This window comes from Anolis sagrei, chromosome 4 (genome assembly GCF_037176765.1).
Source record: "Anolis sagrei isolate rAnoSag1 chromosome 4, rAnoSag1.mat, whole genome shotgun sequence".
Taxonomy (NCBI): domain Eukaryota; kingdom Metazoa; phylum Chordata; class Lepidosauria; order Squamata; family Dactyloidae; genus Anolis; species Anolis sagrei.
In genome coordinates, this window is record NC_090024.1 from 142,104,686 (window position 1) to 142,113,912 (window position 9,227).

A 9,227-nucleotide genomic window follows, 5' to 3' on the forward strand; every position below is an offset into this window, starting at 1 on the left:
AACCCACTGCGCCACCAGGGGCTTCAATGCCGGGGGTTGCAATGGCTGTAAAGGCTGCAACAGATTGAGAAGCCACCATCATCGTGTTAACCATGCCACTGGATGGAACCTCACTCTGTGAAGATTGTATGTTGATCAGTTGTGCAATAACTTTCACATATTTTTAAAAGTCACACACCGTCGTCTTCCAGGAAAGCTTAAAACAACCCAACAAAAGTCCCATGGGTGATCAGCGAGTGGCAACGGGGGCAGGACTGTGAAATCTGGAAGCCCTTAGTCACAGACTGGCATATGGGTGGTGGATATGGATTCAGTCGTTCTACCTCAAAGTCCAAGGCAGTTGAGTAATTTGACTGAGCAACTCTTTTTAGAATCCACTCTGCTCACCCCACATGGGGAAGAGGTTTAAAAAGTGCCCTAAACATAGTCTGCCTCTCTTATACTTTACTGGACTCCTGCATCCAGTGGGGTCACCACCCTGCAGCCAAAAAAGAAAAAAAAAGAACTTTGGAACATATGGACACTGTTAGGCAACACTGAAAGTGAATGCAGGACTGCTATCATTGCAAGGGAGCTGGGATGCTTTAACATCAACATAGCAGCACTTCAGGAGACCTGGAGAGCAGGATAGGGACGGCTAAAGGAAGAAAAAGGCTACACCTTTTTCTGGAAGGGACTGCTTGAAGAAAAACAAAGAATACACGGAGTTGGCTTTACTATCAGAAATGACCTGGTGAAGCACCTGACCAAAGCACCCAATGGCATCAATGAATGACTCCCAACCCTCCAAATTAACCTTGCCAAATTCCTCAATATGGCATTGGTCATCCTCTTAAGATGGTTTTTAAATGCTGAAAGATGAAGATGTTCTGATACTGATATGCAATTATCTACACAAATGCACTTTCATAAAATAATGGGGACTGTATTTGCACAAATACACCTTCAAAAAAAAAAGCTAAAGGTAATTGCATGCTGTCAAAATGAAAATGATTAGCATTTCATTGAAGGAATGATTAGAAGATTTCCTATCTAGCTGTGCCATCTATGCACCCCAAATGGTGCCCTCAACCACTTAGGCCAATTTGAACTGGCTTTCTAGAGAAGTGTGAAGGTAAAAGGTTGATCTTCTGAATGCAGGTTTAAAACTCAGGCGTGAAAAAGAACTCAATAGGATTTCAATCCTTGTCAAGTGTTATTTCAGTACTAGATCCAAGGTGAGCATGATTTTCTTTTGTCCATGTAGACAACCCTTTCTGCTCAAATCTGGCATTGCAGTATCAAGCGATGCAAAAAAAGAGAGACATTCTAGTTAAGCTAATCAATGAATATATAAACACTTATTTAATTCAAGTGGATTGATAAGTTGTATCTCAAATTTCTCCATGAATTGTTGCAAAGGATAGCAAGAACTACCAAGCAATCCATTGAGTATTTATGTGAGTATTTATTTATTTATTTATTTATTTACTGTATTTATATACTGCCTTTCTCAGCCCCAAGGCGGTTTACAGTCGGCACAGTTCAATGCCCCTAACAATATAAAATATAAAATACAATTAAAAACATTAGCATATAAAATATAAAACCATACAAACCAATAAATGGGTTTTGCCATTTTAAATGAGAAGATATAAAAAAGCAGAATCAGGTTTGTCTTTTTAAAAAACTCTTACTTTTCTTTGTGCTTTACAATCTGGAAGGCATGTTGAAAAATGCATCAAGTGCAGATTTAAAATGTTATTACAAAGCGTGACATAGAAATAGCAGAAGCATTAGGTACAATAGCTCAAGATTCACAAAGGAGAACTATTTAAAATTTAAGCAAGCTACAGCTAAGCTATATAAGTGGTTTCTTTCCCCAGGATCATTTGGATCAAACCAGAAAGGTTAAAGATTTTAAATATTTAGCAAGATGTACCTTTTAACCTTCACCCCTCTTGGGAGGAAATCTAAACTCTGCCCAAATCATTAAATTAATCCTTGGTGGCCTCTGTAAAATCAAAATTTCATTTCTTTAGCATGCAAATGATGGCATTAATGTTTGAAAATCCACAGCACAAAAGCTCTTCCATCTGTCTAATTGGTGTTCCAATCTGAAATCTTTGACACAATTGCTATATAAGATGCTGCACATCAAAGTTAAGAAACCTGGAATCCAGTTGTTAGAGATAGATTGCTAGGGGTTGATAGATACCGTAATTTGTTTTTCCAAAAAGGCTCTTAGATCTGCATTTTGTGAACCAGGTAACACATGAGATGAATACCAAAATGCAGCAATTCAGTAAAGAGACGGAAGAGAAGTTTTTTTATGTTTCTTTTCAGGATAACTGCAATTTACCTCTCTATCTTCCAAATCCTATTGATGTCGTTACTTGGAAAAAATTTCTTTGCTAGGAAATTATCTGTAGATATTAATGCAATATTTTTGCATACCTCATTGGACACAGTCTTACTTGGAAGAATAATCCAAATAATTGGGAATTCTGACTCTTCAACTGGTCGGTATAGTTTTATATGCTAGTTTTCTGGTGATGCTGCTATAAGGTATAATATATTTTAACTTTCTTGTAGATGTAAAACATGTATGCAGGGAGGCAACATGTAGAACTTGTATACAGAGGGGCCAACAATGAATGTTAAGATTTGATATACCACAGTGCTGTTGAGAATCTGTAAAAAGCTTCAAACTAAACTCTACAAACTGGCAAGTAAACATTACATTACAAAAGTCCTTTGTCCTACCCTGGTCTTTCCACAGATATATAAACCCATTTTCCTACTTCCAACAGACCTCACTACCTCTGAGGATGCTTTCCATAGATGCAGGTGAAATGTCAGGAGAAAATGCCTCTAGAACATGGCCATATAGCCCGGAAAACCTACAACAACCCAAATATTACATTATGTTGAATAGATTAACAAACAAACAAATCTTCAACTCAAGTACACTGTCAAGTCTTTGATTAACTTCATTTCTTTTGGAAATAATGTTAGGGTTCATGATCATAGCAGATTCTTTTCTAAGAGGAAAGTTAATTTTATGTTATACTTATCAAGAATTGGGCAGAAAATTAATTTGCTATTTATGGTGCAAACTGCATTTAGAAAACTGTAGCGGGCGCTTCCAGGCATTGCCAAAATCCACGCTTTAAAAAATCCACTTTGGTGCAGAATCCTGTCCCCACTCCCCCTGAAAAACCTGGGTTTTCCCAGTGGCCGTCTAGATGCCATCCCAAATAAAATTAAGCCCCCTCAATTTCCCCCTGAAAATTAAATAAAATGTACCTGGTCACCATAACTGGCAAAATCCTTCCTTGCCCCCTGTCTCTTGGCATATCATTTGTTCACAACAGGAGAGTGCAAAAGAGCAAAGTTATGGTGGACAAGTATGTTTTATTTAAGTTTTAGGGGGAAGTTTGGGGGAGGAGATGTGTGCCCTCTCAGTCTTTCAGGCTCCAGGAGCCTGAAAAAATGATATGGCTGTGTGGATTGGGTCCAGGAATCACATGAGGTGGTCTCCGGGTTCAATCCCCACAGAGCCCAAACTTAAGATTCAGCTCTCACCAGGTATGTGTTCCAAATTAATTCCCTTTAACCGGAGGAGTCATTTGAATGCCTCTGGTAAAAAACCAGACAGGTCCTGGGATACAGGCCTGTTTGGATGGACCAAGAGTTTCAACGTTGTCAGCAGGCTGGAGACCATGCTTTCTAAGGAAAAGATAAATTTTCTGGATGTTTTACTACTTAGTAGAGGGCATCTACATTTGTGCAGCATGTGTTCAAAAAGTGGCTAGAACATTTTTTCCTTCTTTTATAGGATTTGAACTCCAGAATAAAACAATGAAATTAATGGTCAGGACAGATAAAAATGTTGACATTCAGTGACAAATAATATAGCAATGTCTACTAGATTGCAGATTTTTTTAAAGGGAATTTAGCACAGGCCCACCTTAAGTGGGAACTTTGGCAACTTCAGGATTGAAAGTAGAACACTACAGAATTTTAATTATCTTAATTACTGAGGATATGGAAAAGTTGGGGAGGAGCTATTGTATTCATCATGTCTTGCTTCTTGCTTCTGGTCCTATGTTTAGACAGAATGAGGAAACAGCTCCAAGCAGCCAATTTTGAAGAGTAATGACTACACATTGTAAGACATTTCTGCCATTCCACCCAATTTTGCAGACCTAAACTGGCTTGCTGTCCTTATGGGCACTGTCCCAACTGCAATGTCAAATGTGTTTTCTCTGTAGTCTGGAGGTTGGCATCTTGTTGGTTTCTCGGATACTTAAAGTACATCAACCTAATTTCCTAATTTCTGGTGTAGTCAGTTTCTGCTCTATATGCTCTATAGTCATACTGTTATTCTGGATGTATAGGTCCAATAATTATGGCCAGCCTGTTATGTTGTGCATCTATTTTGCTTGTCTGACTTTAGTATACCCTAACAGTAACAGCAACTGCTTTTATGGCAATCCTAAGTGCTAAAATGTTGGAAGAAATGCTGGCTGTTTGATAGAAGACTTTTCTTGTTAATGAAAATTATTGAAATTGCTTGACTGGTCTATTGATGAATTAGAAAGAACACATTCAATCACTTTGTCTTTTTAAGAAATTCACCATTATTAGTAGTCACAGATCAATTGGTCTTACAGCAAAATGCCATCTACTGAACTGATGTCATTTGCCAAGGTTTTTTTGTTTGTTTGTTAACCTAATATTTTTCTATGGCAAAAATGAGCACCTCTTAATGATTTTTCTTTCCTCCAGTGACGAAGCGAGAAAATAAACAGAAAGAGAAAGAAGCAAAAAGAATGGCATGCCAGGGAGCTTCAGATGGAATTTTATTGAAAGAGAAAAAGAAATAATTTGGGAAAATATCTCTAGATCAACAAGATGTTGATCTATGTGACGGAAAATGATTTTAATGATGAGATGCCGAGGACTTGTACTTTATGGTACTTTATGGTTTTAATGGTTTTATTGCTTTTATATGGTTTATATTATGTGTAATGTTTTTTACTATATTATATTTGTGGGGCATTGATTGCCAAATGTAAAACACCTCGAGTCACCTCCAGGCTGAGAGGGGCGGTATACAAATATAGTAAATAAATAAATAAATAAGATGTTGACATTCAACAAGTAAAATGTACTACCTTGAGTCCCATACTGGAAGAAAGGCAGAATTTTATAAAATAAATAAACATTTTAATTGTTTTAATAGTTGACTGTTATATATTTTTAATTGTGTTACTTTGTAACCGTTGTTTGTATTGGGCTTGGTCCCCATGTAAGCCACCCCAAGTCCCTTCAGAGAGATGGAGGCAGGATACTGTATATGAATAAAGTTATTATTCTTACATCCCACAGACCTCACAACTTCTGAGGATGCCTGCCATAGATGCAGGTGAAACATCAGGAGATAATGTTTCTGGAACAGCCCGAAAAACTTACAACAACCCAAAGTTATTGTTGTTTTGTTGTTGTTGTTACCATGTAAAGAAAAAGGCCAAACCCATCATTAGTCCAAGTAAAATATGTCTGCGTACATGTGTGCCGATCAAATTATTGTGACCTCTTCTTAGGAAAGGACTACTCAGAAGTGGTTTTGTCAGTTCCTTCTTCTGAAATATAGATTTCAGCATTTGGTATTTACTGGTCTCCCATCTCAATATTAACCAGGGGTGACCCTGCATAATTTCTAAGATGTAGTGTTCTTAGGGTTTTTAGGGATGCCCACTGAATCAATGCTGTTCTCTAGTTGTTTTTGCACATTGATTGCCATTAGCACTAGGCAGCATAACCATAGGTGAGAAATGCTAGCAGCAAAGGCAGCACATTTTGTTTGCCCCACTCTAGATAATGCAGAAAATCCCCTGGCACAAAATGGAAAAAGTACCTCTGCCTCCTCTTTACCATCACCTCACCTTAAAATCTATAGAGTGGAACACTGTCTGCCTTTTTGTTTGGACACTGGTTTTTGTGGCACTAGTTGCTGCAGAATGTGAAGGGTTGGACTATGATTGTATAGCTAGCCCTTCACATTCATTGTTACCACAGGCACAGGATGCCCAGCAATGTGGGAAAACCACAAATATAAAATCACTGTTTTTTAAAACCCTTCTCAGAACCTCTAGGTCCTCTAGTACTACTTTGCCAGGCATTGACTATGGAGTTGTGTTGAAGGACCTAGAGATTCATAGAGAGGTGGCCTCTAGGAATTTCTAGGTCCTCTGTCACAATTCTATCAATCTCTAGTAGAAATTGATCATCGAGTTGCATTGGAAATTGAGGAAATTAACTTTAGAGTTACACTGGAGGACCTAGAGATTCACACAAAGACCATATTAATCAAATCTGCAAAGAATCAAATCTACAAAATGTGGAAGGCTAAGTACTACTCTGCAGACTTTGGACAGTCACTTCCCTAAGTATGGCACTTATGACAGCTCTCCTTGGGAGAACAATGATCCATACATACTTATCTTATACTTGACTGTCTGAATTAGTCGCTAATAAGAGGTCAGCCTTGTGTCTTTTTGAAAATAGTCATTTAAAATTGATTTCAAGCCTTTTTTTAAAAAAAAATCTAGCACTTCACACAAAGGGAAATTGTGATACTCAAGATTTCAAGATCTGTATTGTGTATAGAAAAACAACCCAAATCCTCCAATCCACCACAGATTTGGTGTCTGAAACACTGGGTGTGTGCGATATACTTTAGAAGACTGTGCTGATGTGCATCAGTGTTGAGTTTTAAGTGCCTTTTGACAATTTAGTTTTCTTTTAGCAGTGAACCTGAACTTAACATTGTAAGACAAGTTTCACAACTTGTCAAACAACGAGATAAAATCCTATAGGGCATTATTCTGCACAAAATAGCCTCTGGCTGTAAAGGATGCAAGAACATCTGAGAGGAAAATGTTTTGGGTTTGTTGTTGTTTATTTATTTAGACTGCAATTCTCCCAAAATATGGTTTACACAAAGAATAGAGTGAGACTGATGGTGGAGGTTTTCTATACCTAAGGTTCTAGTTCAGCACATCTGCATCTCCCAGGACATGCACAGCAGAGTAGGGCCCTTCCACACAGCCCTATATCCTAGAATATCAAGGCAGAAAATCCCACATTAAGTGAGTGTGGACTCAGATAATCAGTTCAAAGCAGATACTGTGGGATTTTCTGCCTTGATATTCTGGGATATAGGGTCTATAGAAAGGCCCTTAGTTTTCTGTGGGTGGCAATTTTGTTCCCATATATACAGCCATTATAATGCAAATTGTAGTGTAGACTCATATAATCTATAATTCAATGCAGTTCTATCTACATTATATAAGTCTACACTGACCATATAATCCAGTTCAGACTGCATTATATAGCAGTGTAGATGGGGCCTTTGTGGTCTATAAGCAGGACCATTCCAATTGTAGCCAATTGGCCATTAAATGGTTATTTCACTCCTTCTTGACCCCACTTTCCTTTAGGCTTTAAATAGCCTTTAATCAAACTCATATGGCAACTTCTAATACTAAAATAAGTGATATATGTGGCATGCCAAGGTCCCATTGTGCTGGAATTAGTTGGATGAAACCATTGGATCCTTGGTATTTGTGCACTACTCCCTGAGACTATTTGATAAGGGTGAATGAAGCATGCATGCCCTGAGGGTTATGGTTCTCTTGAAATTAATAACTGAGAAACTGTTTCACAACATTTGTATTGGAACATTCAAATTGCAGAAGAAAGTCTGTGATCTTTATTTTTATTTTTAATTAGAATTTTATTAATTTTTATATAGATTACAACGAAAGAGTGAGAACAATAAAGTATAGGAAAGTGAGGAAATAAAGAAAAAAGGAGAAAAAAGAAGAAACAAAAAAAATATACTAAAATCCCAAACAACCCCTAAAAAAAAGAAAAGAAAAGAAAAAAATTAAAAAAAATTAAAAAGGGAAAAAAATAAAAAAATCTACAAAATTACACCAAAAACACACAAAAAAAGAAAAAAAACTGACTTCCATTCCATCTTCTTGGATCATATCTTCTTATTATTCAAAAATATAAAATAAGTTCAAAAAGAAATTGTCTCTCTTGTTTCTTATTTTCCCAAATTGTCCAGATATTCATGGAGATTATCCCAATTCGTTCTTCTTGGTATCATACCTGTATTTTTCTTCAACAAAAAAGTCAATTCATCCATGTCCTTTATTTCTCTGATTTTTTCCACCCATTCCTGTACGACTGCCGCTAGAATTGTTTTTGCTAGAGAATGGAAGAAAGTCTGTGATCTTTCATGTGTTAAAACCTGGGTAGCCATCATTCCTGTAGACTTTGATATTTTACAGTTTTCTCTGCATCTCTGTTTTCTCAATCCTCATGGAAGTTTCTTGGCAAGGTATCCCAGTAATGACAAATCAGACTCTGGATGGATGCAGTGAAATCAATGTCAGTCACAGGAACAATAACAACTTTCACATTGTGTGCAGGTACAACTGCACCTGGAGCTCCAATTTTGTTTGCTTTGCATTGAATGTTTGTTGTAGTCCTAAGTTTCAGGGACTCTGCAGTTAGGTGGCTTCTTTTGGCTGCAATCATAGGGCAAGCCACCTGTCAATTGTCGTTAGGTTCCCTGGTCCCGCCCCCTTTTTGGGTTTTAGAGGGAATAGGAGCCATTTTGAGTTCAGTCCACACAGAGAAGCCTTTCATGCAGGACATAATACCAAGAGCTCCTGTAGAAAGCTTCGTCTTCTACAGCTTGGCTGGGGAGATATACAGCCCACAGCTTGGTTGGGGTTATACAGCCCTACAGCTCCTTTGCTGAAGGACTTCAGCCAGCCATCACCGAAACCTGCACTCCCTTTCCCCTGGAAGTCTACAAAGCTCTGCTTGGTAAGGGTCACTCGCAGAAGCCAGAAGCAGTTGGTACCGGGTGCAGGGGCTCCACGCCAACAGAGGCAAAGACAGACTGCCCAGATTACAAGTTAAGGATTTCCCCTTTAGTTACAGTTATGAAGATAGTGCATGTTCCCTGCGGACAAGATTGAGAGAGAGCCAATAGATTGTTAAGAAAGCCTTAAAGTACCTGTTTGTTTTCAATAATAAAGAACTTTGTTAAACTTTTAAGCAATCTAAAGACTCTGTTTTAAGGAAATCCAAGAGGCAGCCCCGGCATCCCGTTGGGCACACAGAATTTATGTCCTGTCTACAGTGTTATGCACAGG